Source organism: Danio rerio, chromosome 11 (assembly GCF_052040795.2).
Source record: "Danio rerio strain M-AB ecotype USA chromosome 11, GRCz13ab, whole genome shotgun sequence".
In the NCBI taxonomy this organism is placed as follows: domain Eukaryota; kingdom Metazoa; phylum Chordata; class Actinopteri; order Cypriniformes; family Danionidae; genus Danio; species Danio rerio.
In genome coordinates, this window is record NC_141031.1 from 25,970,964 (window position 1) to 25,994,741 (window position 23,778).

The following is a 23,778-nucleotide window of genomic DNA, read 5'->3' on the forward strand; positions in this document are numbered from 1 at the left end:
ACCCGGGTAAGTTTGAGAGTAAGTAGGTGGATAACCTCAACTTTGGTTCCAAAATCGGAGGTAACTTCTGGGTATGTTAAGTAGCCATAGCAACTTACTCTCTGAAGATAACCTGCTCCGGAGCAGGTTATGTTCAGAGAGTAAGTTGCCATGTTTCAGAGTTTGTCTGTTTCAGAGAGTTTACTGAGCATTGCGTGCTCTTTTGATGAGAATATTTATGGATGTGGACACACAGATACAAGTTTTTTCGTTGTGAGAGGGTTATAAGTGCATATTTTTTTCAGAACCAAATTCATAATGTTAATGTATTTAACAAACCTTTTTGAAATCAAATGTAACAAACCGCGGGTCTGCGCTTACCATAAAAAACATTCAGTGCAGCTCTTTGTATTCGCGTCAGGGCATTTTAGGCAACTGTACAATGTGGCAGTATGACCACCTGTACAGTATTCCTGGCATTGAAATGTTTTTTACACTTTTGTACAGTTCCTTGGTCATACATTACTGCGTATCATTACACAGATGATTCAGAGCACGGGAATAGCGTAGTAGACAGTTCGTCGATAAAGAACAACGGAGCGCACAACGGAGCGAGTTCGAATCTCACTTACAGATCTTGTGTTTTTTCTCTCCTTCTGCACCCTCACATTTTTCTGTATAATATTATAACTGGCAGCTTTGTCTTTTGTAGGAAGATATATCTTTAATTTAAGATGTAGGACGTCGTTCTTATATATACATTCACGCACACACACCTACATTTTTTAATATAATATTTTTTTCAGGGTTTCTAAATGCTATTGTGTGCATTAATTGCAACCGATTTTAAAGCTCCATCAGTCACTAAAGGACACTGATAATATAAAATGTGTCCAAAGTATAAGTGTGCAGGTACAACTTAATTTTCTATCCTTAATCTTTTGGTGTTTCAGCTATTAAACTCATTACTGCTTACCAGCTCATCACACACCCCACCTCATCACTATGTTGAGGCTAAATGGCTGATTTTCAGGAAGTAATGATTCAAGTGTATAACACAAATATAGTAAAAAAAAAAAAACTATAAAGCAAATGTTGCTTAACACAATGTTTATTTTTATTATATTTGTATTATAAAATAGAATCATTACTGGGCACTACATTGTTACTTGCTGGAGGACAAAAGATACCCTTTTCTGCCTTATACGATGACACCCTACCTGCAGCCTGACCCAGAGGAAATCTCAGTGACCCAAGCAGACAAAACAGATGGAAGAGTGCTAAAAATATATAATTAGTCAAAAAACTATGTTTAATCAAATAGTTTGGTCTGTTCATTTCTTCATTTCCTGAAATAAAATGAATGATTTTGTACACTGCTTTATACACACACCTTGGATTTTGTGATCCAAGAGTAATATTCAAATATGGAAAAGTGCAGAAAATTCTTACACTGCTTGTTAGTTGAGGCAGAAGGAACTTCGTCTGCATGCAAAATAAAAAGAACCTAAAGCTATCTGACAACAATCACTTACAACAGTGACAGAGTGTGTGGTTTAAGTCAAAAACTCAACCACTGAAAAGCCTTTATTATAGGACACAGCAGTTAGACAGGCCTCTTTCTATTAGCTGCATGTCAGAAAGAATATTCTAAAGTGTTAAATAAAGAGCTCCAGTAATTAAATATTACCTTTTATGATAATGTTTCTGTGTTTAATGACTTTGGACAGAGTTCTAGCTCCAGAAAGATTACAATTTCTATAAGCCTTATTAGTCAATACACACATTGTGGCCTTAAGAAATTAATGGCAAGAAAAATAAATGCATGAATGGTTACACAACATACTCAAAAAGGATGTTAAAGAGTAGTTTAATTTATCATTACAATAAAATGGAGGGTGGCATGTGTAATTTAATGAACCAATAAATTTTCTCATTATTTATTTTTTATTTTCTTATCTATTTCTTATTCTATATTTCTTTCCTTCGTTGAAGCAGATGTGTAATCTCTGTGTTTAAAACCTCCAGCTTCGCCTCTGTAAAGTGCATTGCCCTTTTTTTCTCACCGTGATTTTCTATGGTGACTCGTGAATTCGGCGATCTACTGAAAATGCCTTCAGGTGTGTGCCGTGCACGCGCATTAACCCGCGGTTATCTTCAGGAGGTTGATTTAACTAACTCTTGTCACCTGTTTTGGAACCAACATACTCGCGGTAAGCAGGTTTTGGGTAAATCAACCGAGAGTTTAGGTTTTAGCAGATGGTAAGTTAACCCAGCTTTCTGGAATACCCCCCTGATCGCATTCAACAAATGTTTGTACACATGGATGTATTCCCCCCTTTATGAGCGAAAACTTTTGGAAATCTATAAAAACGTATATGTATTAAACAGTCCAATGTGTAATGAAAGTAACTAACAAAGCAGCATGAATAAATAAGGTATAGGTGTACAATCACTTGAGTAAATGGTGAGTAAATGCCATTTTTGGCTGAACTATCCTGTTTAAGCAAATGCATGTTGCCACAAATCAAGTTTGGAGTCACTGTCATGCCAGTCAGAGATTAGAGCAGATTGTGTCAGACATCTGCTGTGACGAAAACACTTGGCACGTGGCGAGAGAAAAGAGAGCTTAACAAAAGGAGGCAATCACAGCATGGTGCTTTGTGTGGAGGTGGAGGAAGGGTTGGAGATCCTATTCAAGTCAATTATGCTTCAGAGGCTGCTATTGGCTGCTGGTCTATAATGACAGCCCCTCCCAATACTCTTGGCCCCACCCATTGATGGACTGAACACAAAGGGAAGAGAGACAAGAGGACAAAGAAAGAAGGATTCGGTCCTGTTAATGAATGATCTGCAATTATTTCAGCACAAGATATAATTGGAAAATTGATATTTTTATGCAATTGCTAAACGTCTATCAGTTGGTTGGTGTATGTGTTATATAACGTGCATGGGATTGGGAAAATTAAATTAATAATTTAAAATAATTAAATAAAAGAATATAATGACTCAAATCAATCTATAAATTGTGTTTTATAGGCTGCTGTTGGCTGCTGCTGATGGCACATCGCAATATAATAAAATATTAAATAATTTAATTTTTTTTTATAAACGGCATACATTTTATACCAGATGATTAATAAATATAATTATGAAAAATTAAATATAAGTATGTTTAAAAATAAAATAGCATTTAATTTAAATCCTGTTGGATAAAATACATTAACTGAAAATAAAAGTCACCTTTATTTAATAGCTGAAAATAAAATGTAATTAAAATTGCTGTTGGATAAAAAAAAGAATTAAAAAAGTCTGCTTTATTTTAGAAGCTGCAAATTTAAATTAAATTAAATTAAATTAAATTAAATTTCTGTTGGACAAAATGAATAGAATATAAAAAGTCTGCTTTATTTTAGCAGCTCCAAAATGAAATTAATTTAATTGCTGTTGGATAAAATAAATTAAATTAATACAAAAATCTGCTTTATTTGATAGCAAAATAAAATAAAATAATTATGTTTTGATTAATTCTCAAGATGAAAGCCAAGCCTATCTGAATCCAATCATAAATGACATTACAAACAGTAGCAGGAAGTTTTTCCATCTGAAAACAATCTCCGGCACATGTGCAGTCAGTCAGTCCAGCTGTATGAGCAGCACTATACCAGACTTTATAGTTCAGTGCTACAGCAGTGCTTGTCTGACAGACTACAGCATCCCACAACTCACAGACTCAACATGAAAGCTCATCAAGCTGCCCGTCTGCATCATTTATAGGAGAGAGCAGATTAACCAGATCCAGCTCAACTAACAGAGCACTATAAACCCATCGCTCTTCACTGACACAGACTGCCAGTCATATTTCACAGTAAATCACAGCAGCTAGAGGATATTATGCTGACTGCTTGCTTTACAAATAAGTAGTTGAGACTTTGAAACCATTATTTGCAAAGCATGTAAATGAGACACATGGATAAACCAATATTACAGCTTTCACATGCATCTGTTATTCTAAACTACTATTTTGAAACAGTTTCAGAGGCCTAAATGAAATGCCCTTTACGACCTTGTCCTGTAACACTATATTTAGAGATCTCAAAATTATGTCAAGCCTTAATGTTTTGGTTTTGTGGCATGTTTTAAACCCATCTTGGCATAACTTCATGACTTTTCTATATGGTACCTATCAGTTAAAAATAAAAACAAATATATAAAATAAAATAAAACAAAATTGCTGTTGGATAAAATAAATTAATATGCAAAATAAAAATAAAATTAAATAAAATTAAATAAAATAAAATAAAATAAAATTAAATTAAATTAAATTAAACCCACCACAGCATAATTTCCTGAAGTTTCTATATAGTACCTGTCAGTTATAAATAAAATAAAACAAATTTTAAATAAAACTATAATTAAAAAATAATAGAAATAAAATAAACAAACAAACAAACAGACATACAAACAAACAAGCAAAAAACAAATAAATAAAATATGGTACCTGTGATATAAATAAATAAATAAATGAATAGATAAAATTATTTAAATTGAAATTAAATTAAACCCAGCTTGGCATTATTTGCTATACTTTTATATATGGTACCTGTGAGTTAAAAATAAAATTAAATAAAATTAAATAATGTATATTTAAAAACAAAAATGTATGTATTACATAACTAACAAATAAACTGAATAAACTAAATAAACAAATACATAAACAAACTAAATATAAATGTAACTAAATTAAACAAAAAACTAAATTGAAATTTAACATAAAACACAAATAAACAGAAAAATCCAATTTAAAACAAACTATTTTCTGAACTATTTTAAAATAAAAAAACAACACAAAAACCCAATTATAAAAAAAAACAAGTCATAATTTTGAAACAAACAAAAAATCATAATATTAAACACTTTTTCAAACAAATCAAAACAACCTCATTTTAAGCACTCAAATAAAAACCAACAAACAAAAATAAAAGATTTTAAGCACTACTCTCTCTCTCTCTATAATAAATACAGTAAAATAAATTGAAAAAACTAAAGCATACTCTGCTGTATTTTGTGAGAAACAAAGAAAGCATCCCATGTTGACAATTGTTTTTTTTTTATAAAATCCGATTCTTACCTTACATCCATGAAGCTTGTGTTAGTGTTTGAAAGCAATCGTCAGTGTGATGACTCAGAATATTCAGAAACTGGATGCTAAACTTCTGAAAGTAATAAATAATCACTGCGTCTACAGCTTCAGATGACCGTTCGCTATCAGCATAGTATGCCAAGTCATCAAGATCTCAATCGTTTCATCTCCTACAAAAAAAAACATCAAAGCTATACTGTGCGGTTTATGTCCTGTACATTTCATGTCTCGTCTAATCTGTGAATAATCAAGGGAGGTGAAGAAAACAAGATGATTTGCTTTCAGCTCTTTTGTGTCTTGTGTCTTGAAGCACAGGTTCAGTTAACAGAAGGAGAACCACACCTTTACATGCTTCAACTGCCTGACAAATAAAGCAGCTATTATGCCACTTGACAACCTACTGATGCGGCTCAACTGACTTTCACACTGCAAACTTTAACTTAAAAGCCCTGTTAAGATCTTTATTAAAAAGGCTGCGGATTAAAGGTAATAATGGTGTAAGTAATGTACAGTTTCTTCCACAGACTGATCATTTCACTTAATAAGACTTAAGTGTATCGCCAGGAGTCATGGGGATTAATTTAGTTTTGTCTCTTAACGTGACCAGTTTCAGCCAAATATATATTTAAAGACACCTCTTGTAGAGACTGAGGGAGAACAGATTAAGAGCAAATTTTCATGTTAGGGTGAACTATTCCTTTTAATGCCCATTTTTAAATTTGCAGCGATGGCATTGGTAAAATTCATGTTTCCATGTTTTAGATATTGCGCCTCCATCCTGAAAGCGTCAAATTTGCTCCAAAAAACCCTCAAGTGAATTTTTATGTGAAGCAATTAATTGAAAAGTCAGTAGTCCTGATGCTTTTACATCAATTAGCGAACTGTGAAATTTGTAATTGAGTAAATAGAAATATGTATAAAATAGCTATATGCGTATTGATACAATTAAGTTGAATCAACTTACCATTTCCAAGTTACAAAGGGTTTACTCACTTTTTTTAAAGAACCATTCCACTTTTCCTTTTGCATTACTAGAGTTAATATTTGGTTTATATGTATGTGTATATAAACAGAACAAACCATCATTATACAATAACTTGCCTAACTACCCTAACTTGCCTAGTTCATCTTATTAACCTAGTTAAGCCTTTAAATGTCACTTTAAACTGTACAGAAGTGTCTGGAAAATATCTAGTCAAATATTAATTACTGTCATCATGGCAAAGGTAACATAAATCAGTTGTTAGAAATGAGTTATTAAAACTATTATGCTTAGAAATGTGCTAAAACAATATTCTCTCCATTAAACAGAAATTTGGGAAAAAATAAACAGGGGGGCTAATAAGTCAGGGGGGCTAATAATTTTGACTTAAACTGTATATATATAAAAATGTATCTATTCATCATATCTCTGGAGACACTTTTAGCTTAGCTTAGCATAGATCATTGAATCGTATTAGACCATTAGCATCTCATTGAAAAATGACCAAAAAATATTCCTACAGTGATTCAACTGAAAAGTAATGTGGGCCGAAAGTAACAAATTGATTTTCTTGAAGCCCTGACAACATTTGATTTCCAGGCTATAACAGCACTCAGCATGCAACCCTAGAAGGAGCTGCCAAATATCATGTGATTTTGGGACTGTGTCCTGCGGTTAGCTACAAATTTCTGTTTTTGAGTGCAAAAAGTAAATTATTGTCGCAGTTCTTTTTTTCTTATTACAGGTTTCTCTTTTCATGTGTCACACTAATGATTAATCTACAGATTATTTAATGCAATAACACATCCTTGGGTTCGAAATGTCTGAGTTTTTTGGTTTAAAAGTAAATCAGGTTGAAATGGCAAGAGTTCCCGAGTGGACAAAAGTCCCACTGTTATTTATATTCCACTTCTAATAGCCATGCCTTATTCTTCACTTGCACATTAGCGTTTGCAGTGTTTTGACTCATATGTTTTAAAAGGTAAATGCATATTGCCAATAATAATAATAAATATTCATAACATATTGCATTGTGGAACTGAAATTTTAAATGAAATGCAGTTTAATAATTTTTTGCAAAAAAGTAATCAGATATAATTAAAATAAACAGCATTAATCCAGTAAATCAAGCAAATATAGTGGAGTTACTTTTTTACACACACTTGTGTTACTTTCGTCCCTGCCTATGAAGTCACAAGTAACAATGTGCAGCTTTTGTTTAAAGTGAAGTTATATTGGAGTTGTTTTCTATTGATACAAAAAAACAACAACTGATTTTGATGACTGTTGTGAGTTATAACCACAACAAAAATATATTTCTGCTAAAACATTATCGTTTAAAATGAGGTTTTTATGAAAAATGTTTTTGTCCCCCCTCTCCCCTAACTAATGGCTTTTATAGAGTGCATGAATATATTAACATCTAATACTGCAATAGACATCTGTAGATGACTTAGCTAAATCATCAAAAAAAGATAAAGATATCAGCTAAAAATCTTGTAAAAATGTATTTTTGGCCATTTTAGGATGGCTAACACATCCAGCAGTCAAATGTTACATCTAGAGCAGTGGTTCTCAAACTTTTTTCATCAAGTACCACCTCAGAAAAAATTTGTCTCTCCAAGTACCACCAAAATGAGCAGTATTGAAATACAGTAGCGTAGTAGGCCCAATAAAGCAGCTACAACTCTGCACAGTTAAAAAATCGTGGCAGATTACCTCAGAAATATAGACTATTTGTCATATATGGTATATTATTTACATCATTTTTGATAAATTTTGAAATATATGAAGCATGTACATGACATATTTCATTCCTCCGCGTACCACTAGAAGGAAGCCTGCGTACCACTAGTGGTACATGTACCACAGTTTTAGAACCACTGATCTAGAGTATATGCACAAGTCCACAATTGTACCTTTAGCACAGAAACTTTCTCACCAGGTATTGGCTGCATTCCCACAATTCTCTCCAAACTGTGCTTGAATTTCTCAATAAGCTGAATCCTTGAGCAAAAAGCAGAACCTGATGACTCATACAGAATGTGATGAATCTCTCATCTATTCAACAGAAATCCTTCTCTTTACGAGAGTGTGGGATGAATGAAAAAAAAAAAACATCAGACAGAGAGGGCGAGAGGAAAAGGAAATCATCTTGGCTTACCGCAGTCTGAATATGAGTCAATGAAAAAGGTGGAACCGATGACAGTCAGTAAACATACAGACGGCAAGATGGTCAGGTTTCAATGCAAATAACAGCGAGTAGAAGGTTCACTCATAGAACTATGGTGCTATATTGGCTAATGCTGCCATTTGAGATCGAATTCTTATCGTCTAGCAGTAAATCCCTCAGACTTGGGCCTGTGACGTGATTTCTGTCTGTGTAGATCGTAGGGATTAGGATTAAATGATATGAAAAAGATTGGAGAGGCTTTGTGTTTTATTAGTGAACGAGGCCTATAAGTATGTTTGATATAAGACAACCAGACCAGACAATGCACAGTCATTGAGAGCTTGTTTAAACCAGGTTAAGGATAAAGTTACAAAGCATATCTCTATATAAACCTGAAGAACGTAAAACAGCAAAGCCAAGAGTTGTGGGTTTGATTCCAAGGAAATACATGAACTTGAAATGCAAATCTAGTATGCAATGCAAGTTGATTTGGATTAAAGCTTTGGACAAATGTGTAAAGCTTGATTTATATTTCTGCATGCAGTGATCGTGACTCATACTTTGCATGTAGCTGACATTGTTGTGAGCATTTATACTTCTGCGTTTTGTCTGCGTTGCTCTGCAGTATAACTTAAGAAAAGGTAAAAGGCAGTGGAGTTTCTGTTCCACTGTGTCAAGTAACTTTGCCTGTGTTTTGAGTTTACAGCGGAAATCCATGCAATGCTACTGTAGAAGTACTGCTGCTCAAACTTGTGGCACCGGCCTCGCTCTACTCCCACAGCTCTCACCCACACTCATTACCCTACCCAGCTGGCCAATCACAGCTATCGTGCTCTGCATCATCACAACATTGTATGTATATTATTTAGATTTTTTGAAAGATGAGGGTCAGGATGTGCATGAGGTTAGGCTGAACAGTATGCAACTGTGCCAAGGCTACACTAGACCGATCATGCGCATCCATTGCTAAAGTACAAATTGGTCTTAGATTTGATTTAATACAAAGATATGGTATGCATCTGCTTGTCTTCACTTTTTTTAAACTTTTATGAGTTTCTTTTGTTGAACTCTAAAGAAAATATTTTAAGGAATGTTGGTAACGCTGACTTCATAGTAGTTGTTTTTCTTTGTTGATTACAGGTTTTCAGCTTTCTTCAAAATATCTTCTTTTGTGTTCAGCATTAGAAACGTGTGAAGGTTTATAACATCTTGAGGGAGATTAAATAGGGAGTAAATTAAAAAATTGTGGGTAAACTTTCCCTTTAAATCAGTCTAACATCCACGGTTACTGATCTCATTAGTCTTAAAATAAATGTTCCAAATAAGGTGTTTTTGCAGCTTGTTAAGTGTGACGTCACACAAAGCAGCTTCCGGGTCAAAGCACACTATCAAACTGTATAGGAAGTCTCATCAAATGGTAATAATAAACATGTACAAAGCGATGTAATACTTCAGAAAATCACAATCGCATATATCCATGCCTAATATCCGATGGCCAGAAAGTGATACATTTTTTCTGAATTGTTAAAATTTTGGTATTTGTGATGCAGCAAGTCGTGTACACCATATTTTAGTGTGATATGACTAAAAAGTGGTCATAAACGAATATTCTCTTAATTTAAATGAGTAGCGGCTTAGACCCCGAAACTGTATTCCATACGTTACTGATACGTCACGACCTAACAAACGGATAAACAACCTTTTTTGAAAGGCAAACAGTTTGTTTAATGTAAAAGATTCTTCATGGATCTTTGATGCCAATAAGAAGCCTTTAATCTTTAATCTAATGACATTTCCTCAATCCCCTAAAGCCAAAAGTAAAATCCAGTTGTTTTTTTTACATAAGCTTTGTCATAGAAATGTCACTGAAATTTTTTATTTTTTACACATTTAAATATTAATATAGTCAGCTGTTTATTTCTAACCCTTGTGCCTCAATTAGGTTTAGTTTACATGTCATGAAATATGGGCACACAATTTAAATAGAGCGTTTCAAAATACTCTTTTGTTTTTAAAAAGCATAATCAGTACTGATGGATCATCAAGTTGCATAGATTTGTGATTGGTTTTCATAATTCAATTTGTATACTGAATTGTGATTGGTGTTTGCTTTTTTGCATTGATTTAACTATTTATTCGCTGAAACACTGCAATGGCAGCCTGCATTAAACAACGCTGCAAAAAAGGCTAAGAAAATGCATTAATTAATTTGTAAGTACATCTTAACTGAGACTAAATCTGCCTCTAAAAGCATTTGTGGAAGGAAAGACAACTTATGCATCAAGGTTTTGGCCTTTTTTTTTGCTTTCTGTCCAAGTTTTGCAACTCAGCGGAAATGTTCCAGCGAGGGATTGAACAATGAGATTAAATGCTCTACGTTTACATTAAAACGGCAGCAGAAAATAATGCCATGCCCATAATCATGTCACTCAAATATGACCTGACAAATTAACAGAAAAATAATTAAATATCAATAGTGGTTATTGCAGAAATCATGTGGTATTAAAATATTCCACTTGGTTTGTATACACTTTCAGTTTTGGGATACTCTTGATCTCACATTATTTTGGAAATGAACCAGCAGACTCTGCAACAGAAGGTGTTGGAGGGGTAAAGCAGGCTTCCTACAGCATATGGCAAGGACTGATGGAGCCCAAAATGGACCAGACTAGCAATTTACAATGCAGTAAGTGGAGAGAATTACATGATGCTGTACATCGGAGAAGCATGAAAACAGCAAACAGATCAGCTGCTCCTCCTACCATTCAACACTAATTACAAATGTGGGCCTTTGGGCAAACCTGAAGACCTTAACAGCTAAATCAAGGATCCTATTACACATTTAACAAATTACTAAAGCCTGATTGCATATAATTGATACATTAATCATGCCGGTACTGTGCAGATAAATAATTTCCTTTCATTTTCACCAAAGTCTTGTTTTGACAATGAAAAAAAAATGTCTGTAATATTTTAATCTGTAATATTTTACAATAAAAGTCCATTAAATAATGTCAGTTAATGCATTTACGAACATTAACTAAGCATGAATAGTCTTGACAAGCATTTATTAAGCATAGTTCAAAATCAAAAGTTGTGCTTGTTCGCCTGTCAATTCAGCAACAGTTCTACTATTTTATAGACATTGTTCGACTAGAGCAATCCACCAAATACATGATAATTTGATCTCCACAATTAAAACTTAAGTGATTTAATTTAATGATCTGAAGAGCAAGACAATTTTCACAGTATGTCTGATAATATTTTTTTTTTCTGGAGAAAGTCTTATTGTTTTATTTTGACTAGAATAAAAGCAGTTTTAATTTTTTTATAAACCATTTTAAGGTCAATATTATTAGCCCCTTTAAGCTATAGTCCTTTCAATAGTTTACAAAACAAACCATTTTTATACATTGACTTGCCTCATTACCCTAACCTGCCTAGTTAAGCCTTTAAATGTCACTTTAAGCTGTATAGAAGTGTCTTGAAAAATATCTAGAACAATATTATTTACTGTCATCATGGCAAAGCTAAAATAAATCAGTTATTAGAAATGACTTATCAAAACTATTATGTTTAGAAATGTGTTGAAAAAATCTTCTCTCTGTTAAACAGAAATTGGGAAAAAAAATAAACAGGGGGGCTAATAATACAAGGATGCTAATAATTCTGACTTCAACTGTATATAGTTGTTCCCTTTTTTAATTAAATACTTACAGGTTTCTGTTTGCATACAGTATATGTTGTTGGAGAAAAGAATATTTGCAGTTGAGAAATCTTTTGCTTTTAACGTTGTGCAGAGAAGTTGTAGCCAACGGAGGACTGGAGAATGAATGACAAGTGATGAATTCCACTAAACTCCACCTGTTAATATCAGCTGCGTATAAAAGCTGGAGTCAAGATATGAAAATTGTTGCACTCCACTTAAATGTAATTCTTACATTGCATTGGGGATACCAGAATTCTGTGAATCAAATTATTCATTTGAATTCAAGAAATTATTAAGATTTTTGACATTGAAGAAAACTCTCTCCTGACCTTTTTTATTGAATACACATGGAATTGATTCAATATTCCAACAACGTACATATTCATATATGTGTGTTTGTTTGTGTGAACTTGTATATACTTTTTTTATTTTGTTTCATATTATTATCAACCATGCTATACACAGTGAACCAAGGCATTGCTGAGGAATTCTATTATTACTATTGTTGATAACCATGATTACTAAAAACACAAAGTTTAAGTAAAAAAAATTGTGCTTGTTAACACTAGTTTTTAATGCACATTGTTTAAATTATATAGCATTAATTCAAGTTAACAAAGATTAATTAATACCATAAAAATGTGTTACCAATTGTTTGTTCATGTTATCACATTAACTAACACTAATTCTACATCCACAATACCTAAACTGCTACCATGATAACTACTAATGCTAAAAATAATCAAATTAGGAGTTTATTGAGAAAAAGTCATATAGTTACAGGTGTACAAGTGTAACTATATATTATATTATATTATATTATATTATATTATATTATATTATATTATATTATATTATATTATATTATATTATATTATATTATATTATATTATATTATATTATATTATATTATATTATAGCACAGGTCTTTGTAATTGTCATGTAGTATTTGGATGTGGACAACGGAATTGAGGATCCACATGCAGTATTTATTCAACAGAGGATGGTCAGACAGGCAAAGGTCAATAAGAGGAGCAATGGGTATATATGGGTGAAGCAAAAGAGTAGTCGGGTCACAGGCAAAGAGATCAGTCCAGCCAACAAACTACATGGACAGAGGTACAAAGCAAAGGTCGAACACGGCAAGGAAAATGAGTTTGTTATGTCCAGTAACAGTAAAACAAGACTCAGCACTGAGGTGTGTCTTTGCTGTTTTTAAAGTCCATGAATTTGTAGTTCGTAAATGTAGAATCTGTGTAGTTCTCTAGCGATCCGCAATGGCTAGATCGTTGGTGACTGTAACAGTAATACTTGATTCCGATTGATCAGTAATAACACTTAAAACACAAACTACTTAGTTTTGATGTAACAACATGGAAATAAACATGCATTGCCAATGTTATTTCAACAGGTTATTTCAATAAAGAGGTTTTTGTGAGTTATCAGCACACTGGTGTGCATTTAAACATGCACAATGATATGTCTCATAGTTTCTCCTTGTATAACCTCTCGAAAATAAACCTCCTGTTGTCCTTAAAATGGGTCTTTTGCTCGCATCTTTTGAAAAACATTTCTACGGGGGTTAAGAAAAGCCTTCAGAGGTGGTTAAGAATCTTCAAAGCTGACCTGATTTTCTAGTGAACTGACCCCCCAAACACATCGCTGTACTTGCAAATGTCAGCCTGTCCAATTAAGTCTGCATTAACGTTTTTTTAGGGTCACCGCACTTCACGGGGGAAAGAATCTGATGTTACTGCAGGCCTGAAACTCAGCAATCATAAGTTGACGGAGTGAGATGGGACAAAAACTTCACAACACAACACAAGAGACTTCTAAACGGATAAGACACTTCCAGATAATTATGTAAACACACATGTTAGAACACATTAAAAGTAGGTGTGACAGTTGCTAGTACATTTTGGGTAAATACTACAATGTGTCATCACCTAGGAAGGAATCGAGACTGTGAAGCTCTTTAATTAATCCTCAGGGAGAAGAAGGTGAGCGTCTCAGAGTCTGCTTTATTCCCAAAATGCTCAAGCAATCTACAGAAGAAGGAGGATTTGTAATGCCATTCAAATCCTAATGGGCCTATATCCTCTGTGACTGATAATACTGTCTGGACTTGGATGCAGTCGATTGCTCGCCGAGTGCCAGAAAAAGACCTGGGACTTAGTATTAGAGATTAGCATTACCTATATATATATATATATATATATATATATATATATATATATATATATATATATATATATATATATATATATATATATATTTAAAATACGGTAACATACTGCATAATTAACCTACAGTAAAATATAGCTTGTTTATAGTTAAATATGGTGTAATTTACAAAAATTGTTAACAGTTATGTTTCCATCCATAGATGCTATTAAATTTATGCACAAAACTGAAATATTGCATAAAAGATTTGATGTTTCCAGTCAAAATGAACAAAATGAACAAAATTGTCATTTCCTGATTTGCGCCAAACATCAAAAGTTAGGGGAAAAAATCACATTACTTTTTTAATGCGCATACTACAATTTTTCTGTGTAAAGTGTTTGCATCGTAGTTTATGCGCATCTTTTCTTATTGAATAAAAAGTTTATTGTAAACAGTAACATACAATTTAGGCACATTTTCAAAATTGATGCGCATCTTGCCGTTTCCATCAACCAATTATTTATGTGCATGTCCAAAATGAGGATGGAAACATAGCTAGTGTTGAATAGAAAACTTAATCGGTGTTGCAGTTGTACATTTAATATATATGGGCTACATAACAGCTGAATTGTAGCAGATTTTATGAAATAATATTGGTCATATTTTTTAAACAAGGAATAGATGTGGCTGTTACTTAAAAGCTGTCAAATTCATTTGAGTCATGGGTTTGCAAATGAGTGGGTGTTGGCAAATAGCACAATGCACTTCATTGCAAAGCCTTATAAAAGCCTTTGTGATGTCATAAATACAAGACAACAGCACATAAACAAATGTGTCATGTGCTCCATTGCACATCTGTTTTTGTTACAATTAATGACTGCTCACTCATTCACAATTCAACACAGAATGAAGTGGCATACAAATAAGTCACACACATAAATTATTATTAGGATAAAACAAGTACAGATTATTTTTTTCAGCTTATTATTGCAATATAAAAACAGGTTATTGAATTGCCCTTAAGGTTTATTTTGCAACAATATGCATATTTAGTCCAAATATATGTATATATACTTGGCCATATTAACTTATACATATATACATATATATATACTTATACAGCCATATCAACTAGTGCATGGCTTTTCACCACAAAAATAATAATAAGCGATAAAATATATAATGTATAAGGAATAATAACAATAAAAAAATAAGTTATATTGATTTGAGATTGAATTATTTAAAAATCTTCTCACCAGTTTACAATCTATGAAGTCATGCCATAAATGCCATTACTGACCAATCAGAATCCAGTATAACAAAGATCTGTGCAATAAAATAAAACATAACAAAAGTGGTGCAGTGGGCAGCACAATCACCTCATAGCAAGAAGGTCGCTGGTTCTAGCCCCGGTTGGGTCAGTTGGCGCTTTTGTGTGGAGTTTGCTTGTTCCCCCTGTGTTAGTGTGGGTTTTGTCCCGGTGCCAAAGACATGTGGTATAGGTGAATTGCAAAAGCTAAATTGGCCGTAGTGTATGTGTGTGAATGCAAGAGTGTATCGTGTTGGGTTGGGGCTGGAAGGGCATCTGCTGCGTAAAACATAAGCTGAATAAGTAGGCGGTTCATTCTGCTATGGCGACCCCTGATTAACAAAGGGACCAAGTCGAAAATAACATAAAATAAAATGTTAAAAAAGTGTATTAGGTAAATTTAAACTAGAACCATCAGACTATCAGGTTGGATTAAAGGATGACCAGTTCTACCAGGATCTCGGTTAAAGACTGACAAGCATATTTATCTGCTTTTCCAGAAAGATTCAGTTGAATGGATTTATTCCAGCTGAACAGTTCAATGATTCTGTCTGAATAGTTTGTCACAGCAAGTGAACATTAGGACACTTGTGCTATCACTGCCACTCTGAACCTCAGAACTGTCACTGGAGGTCCGTCAATACTCCTTCATCTGCTCACCATGACAGACCAATTAGTCAAGGTTGGTCGGCTAATTAAAGGGTAACATACACCCCTTTTTTATAAAATGTCAAACAAATCTCTGTTGTCTCCAAAAGGTGTCTGTACAGTTTCAGCACACAATATCCTACATATAATTTATTATAGCTTCTCAAATTAGCCCCTCACTAGGTGTGGGCAAAAAAATGCCTTTTTAAAAAGTCTTGGAAGGATGTTACACTATTCTGACAATCCGGAAACAATAAAGCAAGCATATTCCATGAAGTGAAGATGTCAGAAATGATCAGCAGTGGATTAAAGCCTTGCAAGTTAATACCAAGCTAGACAATGATGGAGAGGAAGACGTTACAACATCTAGAGGGTTTTTTTAAGATAAATGTATTTGCTAGAGATGCTCTGATCCGGATTTTTGCAGCCGATACCGAGTATCAATTGCTTGTCATAGTGATCGGCCGATACCGAGTACCGATTCTGATGCATTAAGCTTTATCATGCATAAAGCACATTTTCACAAGTATGACACTTAAGTGGACATCTCTCCTTACAAAAAATAATTGAAGGATGTTACATAATATTCCTCAAACATGTCTCTTGTAACAATTTAGTAGTCAGAAGCAGCTTTACAGAATAAAACATGGTAAGATTGCTAAGAAAAATCACAAAGAAATTTGAAAACATTGCAAATGATGAAAGAGAAATTCAACATGTATTAATGAGGTTTGGAGCGCATATCTGATGCATGAGAAGGTAAAATGCACACCTATAAATCCATTAAATCTCTATTTAAGGAAAATGGGTCCATAAACTACTGTTAACTGCAATAAATGTATTATTAAAAATATTATTAAATATTCAAGTTTAAAAAAATGGTCACACTTTATGTTGTCCAATTGTTGAATTTAAGTTACATTGCATTAACGGCCCAATTAAATCTCAATAGATTATAAGTAGACAGTTAGGGTTGGGGTTAGGGTTAGTGTAAGTTGACATGTACTTGCTAAGTTTCTTATAGTCAGTTAAATGTCAGTTAAAGGAGCAGTATCAACAGATATTAAGCAGACAGTCTACTAATACTCAAATGGACCATCAAAATAAAGTCTTACCAATATATTTATTTATTTATTTCCCTAATATATTTCCAGCCAGGTTTTAATGAACTTGCACTATTGTTGAAAACACAGAACTTTCAGTTCTGATATGCAAAAAAGATTTCAGTTCTTATATGTCCTCTGCTTGTAAACTTGATCGGCCAGATTAGGGAGTACCGATCGAGTTATGAAATATGATTATCGGCCGATACCGTTTTCTGGCCAATAAATTGGAGCATCCCTAGTAATGCTCTATAAACACATAGTCTCAAAATATAAATTGACATACTCGTTTTGGATGTGAAGCTAGACCACAAAGCTCTCATTGATAAGTCCTTCACTAACAGTGTTGAATTGTTTAAACAGCCATCCTACGTAAACTACTTTTTGCCCAAAAATGAAACACTTTACCAACATTCTTCGTAAATTACCTTCAAAAACTAAAATTAAACTGTTCTCTGTGGCTTAGATATCAGGAGTCTACGGGGACTTTTATGTTAGATTTTACATCCAACACCAAAACATTTGTAATGTTTTTCACTGGCACAGACATTGTAAAACTTTAGCTGGTACTGCAAATAATCAGAAAGGGTGAACTGCTGCAGTGGCACTGTGGATGAAAACATGCAGATCAATGGGTTGTTAATTATATATAATAGATCCCATTCCACACTAGTGGATAGAAATTTCAACAATCGTTTTTTTCATATGCGTGCAGGGAAACTCTTACCAAAAACAACATTACAGGAATTAATATTAAGCTAAAATTACAGTAAGACTCAATTAAAGCACTGAAACACAAAAAAAGTCAGACGTTCATGATATGTCCCCTTTAAGCCAAACCACCCATAGAAGGTGAAACAACAACCACATGATCCAAATAGAGATTAACACCCTTGAACAGTGCCAGTTATGTCCTATGGGTGTGGAGTAGACAGCGGCAGGAGCTAAAAGGGTTAAGATCCAGCGATTGGCACATCTTTTGGCGGGCCACCTGCTCCCCTGTGCTAAATGGACCAAAGACAGAGGCAATCTGTCTCCTCTATGACCCACCATTCTCTCATGTCCCCCACATTCATAAAATATGCAGAAGAACCTATTTCTATGCAAGAATCATCATCTAAATGGGTTGGTGTCAAAATCCAGAGTAAACAGGTTCTAGGTGCATTGAACGAACATCATGGAGCCCTGGGGAAAAAATGCACCTGACTCCAAACAATCTCCATCTGTCATGTCGCTCTCAGTCTCTCACCTCATCCATTCTTTATTGTCAATTCCACTTCTTCAAATGTCCCTCACTCTTCCTGTCTGTTTCTCCACACCAATGTCATTCATTCCTAAGAACAATGGCTATGGCTGTTTCAAAATCACTTATAGGAATACTTAAACTACTAATAAGTTAAGTTAATGAAGTAATATTTATTTTATTAACTTATTAATTAAAACAATACATTTTTATGGTCAAAAAATTATTTTTATTTAAATATTGATTAGTGCTGGGCAAAAGTAATCACTAAAGTTAATCTCTAAAAAATAAAAGTTTGTTGTGACAATACAGTATATATGTGTGTGTGCTGTGTACATTTATTATGAATAAATATATAAATACACATGTTTGAGATAAAAATATACATAATTGAATATAAAATATATATGCATATGACAAATTATATATAAATTGAAACATCCATCCAACAAAATAATTTGGAATTTTTGTATGTGTGTGGATCATAGCAAATATAAATAATACACACAAAGACATCATGTCAAAACAATCTTTTATTTGAGTGTAAATAAATAGCAATTAATCTTTGCCCAGCACTAATATTTGTTTATAATGTAAGAGAGAGAATTATTTTTGTTTATTTAAGTTCATTTTATGTGAAGTAACTAAAATTATTTGAGCTATATGCTTTTGGTTTTGGCTTTAGATTCATTTAACTAAAACAACCCTACCTTTACGGCTTAATATGGCCTTTAGGGAAAGGAAACCCCTTAATGAAGGTGAACTGCGTCCAGACCTCTTTCACCGTCTGCCTCACAGTAATCCACTCTGAAGGACAATGATGGAGCCTATCTAGATAAGTGCTGTGCACTTTTCCATGCCTAATGACATTCACTAAAGCATGTGCTGAAAGGAAACACCACCCCCGTAAACACTGGATCACCATCAATGCACTCAGGCCAGCAGAAACACTGCAAGTTAATTTAAAACAATAAATATAATGTATGTAGCAGTGCAAACTGTATATTTTATTGTTATACTGCCAAGACTTTGATTTGCTACAGTGCTGAAAATGTAAATGCAAGAACAATGGAGCCAGTGGTATTTTCTGTGGTAAGACCACTAAGAATTACTGCAACTCTGCAAAAATTATTTGATTTATGATGTTTTACACGACTCACTTTTTTATTTAGTCTAATGAATATGTGTCTACCTAACATTTTTGCAAAATGAAAATGATGGGTCCACCAAGTTCACATGAAATGAAAATTCTGTTATAAATTACTCATCCTTCAATTTCCAGAGACATTCGGTCATCTTCAAAAGACAAATTTAGGTATTTTACATGACATCAGAGAGCTCCCTCATCCTCCAATTGTCCTGAGACATTCAAAGACCAGAAAAAAAATCAAAAACATTGTCATAACTGCCATATGTCTTCAGTGGTTCTACTGTAACCATACAAAGCTCCATTTACCCTACCCAAAGATAAGGCTGTGAAGAGTCAGTAGTTGAAGTTTATTTTTGCAAAAATACCACAGCATTATAACCCCAGCCATCTGCTGTGTTCCAGTCATTTTTCTGACGAGTGCTTCAGCAATCTACACGTTTACAATGGGGAATTAATTGGCCGTTTATTGAAGGATCAGAAAAGACTATTGATGCATGGGACTTTGTCAGAGCTTGACAGAAGCTTTACAGTCCACAGTTCATGGATAAGTTTCTTCCTCCATTTCACACGTGTAAGTAACTTAAGTGTGATTAAAATGGTTACTGCCTCCTTGTTTTCAGTAGCTTGCAAATTATGTATTTAATTGTGTTTTGTTGCTGTTAACCACTTATCCGGTTAGCTCTTTATATTCACATTTCACGTCTAAAACCACGTTGAAAACGTGACACGTTTACAGATTTAAATGCATTTGTGAGCTCGCGATCCACTGCCATTCGTCATTGCTATGGTCACCGTCAGCTATTTCTACATACGTGTGGCGGTCAGGTTTCAAAATAGTTCCGCTTTAGCCAGTGTGTGGATTAATACTGAACTTGTGTCATGGTTATAAATAGAGCAATAAGCTAGTGTTGAACTGCATTACTTTATTGCACTCCTGTATTGGGCTCACACATACACTCTGCACTCTGATTACTTCAAATCTGTTGATAAGCCATGGTGAGCATTTCTCTCTGTCTCAGGCTAAATGCAGTCGAACAATCACAACAAACTGGGTAGTCAGACCAATCAGCGCAGATTAGCATCGCGCTAAGGAGGGGTTTGGGAACAAATGAATCCCAGAACAAATCATATGGGAGTAGTTGGGATAATTAGGTAAAAATAAATGCATATTATAAGACAACAAAAGTGTTTTTGACCTTGCATGCATATCAGACCATTGTTGGACAACCCCAATACCAAAACATGACCCTTTTTAATGCATAATAGGGGCTCTTTTACACAGCTAAAAGCTGCAATGTTTGTTATAACAAATTAAGAGTATGTACTGCAATTTATAGATATATTTTAAATAATATTGGGTCAAGTTATTACATTTCTTACAGAGTAACTAAATTAATTTTTTAAAATATTCATTCATTTTTTTTTTTTTCGGCTTAGTCCCTTTATTGATCCAGGGTCGCCACAGCGGAAAGAACCGCCAAGTTATCCAGCAAATGTTTTGCGCAGCAGACACCCATCTCTGGGAAACATACATACAAACTTATTCACACTCATAAACTATGGAAAATTTAGCTTACCCAATTTACCTATACCACATGTCTTTGGACTGTGGGGGAAACCAAATCACCTGGAGGAAACCCACTCGAACGCAGGGAGAACATGCAAACTCTTCACAGAAATGCCAACTGACCCAGCCTAGGCTCGAACCAGTGACCTTCTTGCTGTGAGGCGACAGCACTACCTACTGCACCACTCCATCGCCTAATTTTCAAAAATAATTATAAAAATAATGTGAAGAAACTTAATGATGTAATTAGTAATTCATTACTTTATTTACTTCCATGGTGGTGAATAAATTAACCACAAATGTTCATTTTTGGGTGAACTATCTCTTTAATGCACCTCAAACTGTGCAGTAACAGGTTCTAGAAGTACTGCATTCCATCACTACTCAGTATTCGCTCAGGGTACCAGCACTGCATCACAAAGTCAAGCAGATGTATACAAGAGCCTGATGCACATTTCCCTCCTTTTTTCACAGCATTACCAGCCATCAACACAGATCCTACATGCTCCGACCAATGAGAATCACAGACAAAAGACCATATCCTTTGCACAAACCAATCACATGGCAGATAAACAGAGCAGAGCTAGTGGCAACACAAACACACACACCAGAGACAGAGAGCCAGTGTGCTTCCAGAACAGATGCAGCTCTTTTGGGTGAAAAACACCGCATTCATTTATTTTCCTGCACAAAAACACACTTGCTTCACCACAAACGCCATTTGATCCAGGAAAACGCAGATCTGATTGGTCGGGAATGCCAGCATGCTTTAGTGATTGGTATAAAAAAATCATTCAAGCCACGGCAGAAATCGATTACACAACAAGCAGGCGCTAAACAGGATGCCTGCTGGAGTCATTTGAGTTTATCCTCTCAATCTGTGTGCGGTTCATCCAAAAAGCTCTGCCCTGGCAAAAGCTCAGTCTGTTGCAGATTTGCTGGGATGTTCTGCATTCTGGACGCCGCTTCATAGGAACAAACCCAGCATTGACTGAGGTGCAAAAAAGACATACAGAGGCAAAAGAGACTCAAACACAGACAGGTGGCGACATTCTAGGGGGGAAAAACACAAGCTCAAAGCCCATCTGCTGACACACATGCATCTGGAACAACGGACAACACCCCAAAAAAATGATGCATCTGCCTGAGCGGGACCAACCAGAGCAAAACGTCCAGCATCTTGGACCGGACGTACCGTACATATTAAATATTGACTCTGAAAACTTCTCATATGAATTAATCATAAGTGTGTGAATGTGCTCGAAAATGAGAGATGCTGCGTAAACGAATGAAACAGTATAAATATTTATTGAATAATGCATTTGTGTGTGTGTGTGTTTGTGTGTATATATATATATATATATATATATATATATATATATATATATATATATATATATATATATATATATATATATATATATATATATATATATATATATATATATGTATGTGTGTGTGTTTCAATCATTTAATATAGTGTTATTATTGTTCTCTAAAAAGAAAAACATGAGCACTTACCAGAAATCTGCTGAAATCTCCTTGCTTGACAGTGTTTGTATCTTCTTGATATGTCTCCAAACACACTATTTATACTAAACATAAGATATGGGAGAAATATGGATAGTTGTCCTTTCGGATGCAATGCTACAGAGCACAACAACAAACAACAACAGGACCGGCTGGTGCAGGCAGTGACGGCGAGATGCTACAATAACAGCATCCCCTTTTCAGGAAAGGATGGATAAAGGAGGGAGTGACGGAGGCGGGAGGAGGGACAGTATAGAGCATGCTCGCTGCAAATCCCTGGGTATTTAGGAGTCACGTGACCCGCTCGCAGCTGTCAATCATCGCTGGCTGGAGAATGGAGTGGGGGAAGGAGATGGAGGATAGAGGATGGATGGATGGAGGATGATTATGTTGATGGTACAGTGCGAAGTGAAGCGGTGGGTGGTGCTGTTGCAGCTGATGCTCCTTTATTTCTGTTTAATTAAAGAAAGAGGGAGAAATCAGAGCGTAATCTCTCATAGCCCACCCCCAGCAAGAAGCCCACCAATGGCACAGGTGTTTCCTGGCTTAGAGCAGTGGATTAACCCCTTCTGAATGGACATATAAGGACAAACACCTCAATAGATAATTTGCTGAATTTCTTTCTTTTTTATTCCCTACACTGTTGGTTGATATATTATTATTATTATGTATATATAATATTAAATGTTAATAATGATAAAATTAAAAGCAATATATTGTCTATGTTTTTATTTCCTTAATTTTTTTTTTGTTATTTTTTAAAGATTTTGAAGCAATACATTAGTTTTTAAAATTACATTTTCTTTGTGGTACATCTCATTTGGTGTGAAAGTAAAAAAAAAATCCTAAATAATTTTCTTTTAAAATGGCAAAATGTTTATCATTTTTACATATTCACACCACCCTGTATCACCTATCCACATAAATAATTATCCATATTTCAATGTATTCACTGATGTGTAGCTAATAAAAAAATAGTATTACTAAAAATATTATTATTATTATTATTGTTATTGATCAAATTTAAATGGACACCTGACAAAAGTCTTGTCGTCGATCCCAGTTGTAAGAGCAAC

At 34.2% G+C, this 23,778-nt stretch overlaps 1 protein-coding gene across 2 annotated transcripts in view; it reads right to left on the reverse strand.

Annotated features, from left to right (window-relative positions):
* plekha6 (pleckstrin homology domain containing A6) overlaps positions 1–22,890 on the reverse strand; it is a 183,450-nt gene extending 160,560 nt beyond the window's left edge. The window contains 1 exon segment of one of the 2 annotated variants that reach the window (NM_001442882.1): positions 22,694–22,890. The gene's annotated coding sequence lies outside the window, so the exon portion shown is untranslated. 2 annotated transcript variants of the gene reach the window in all.
* Between the last annotated feature and the right edge of the window lie 888 nt (positions 22,891–23,778).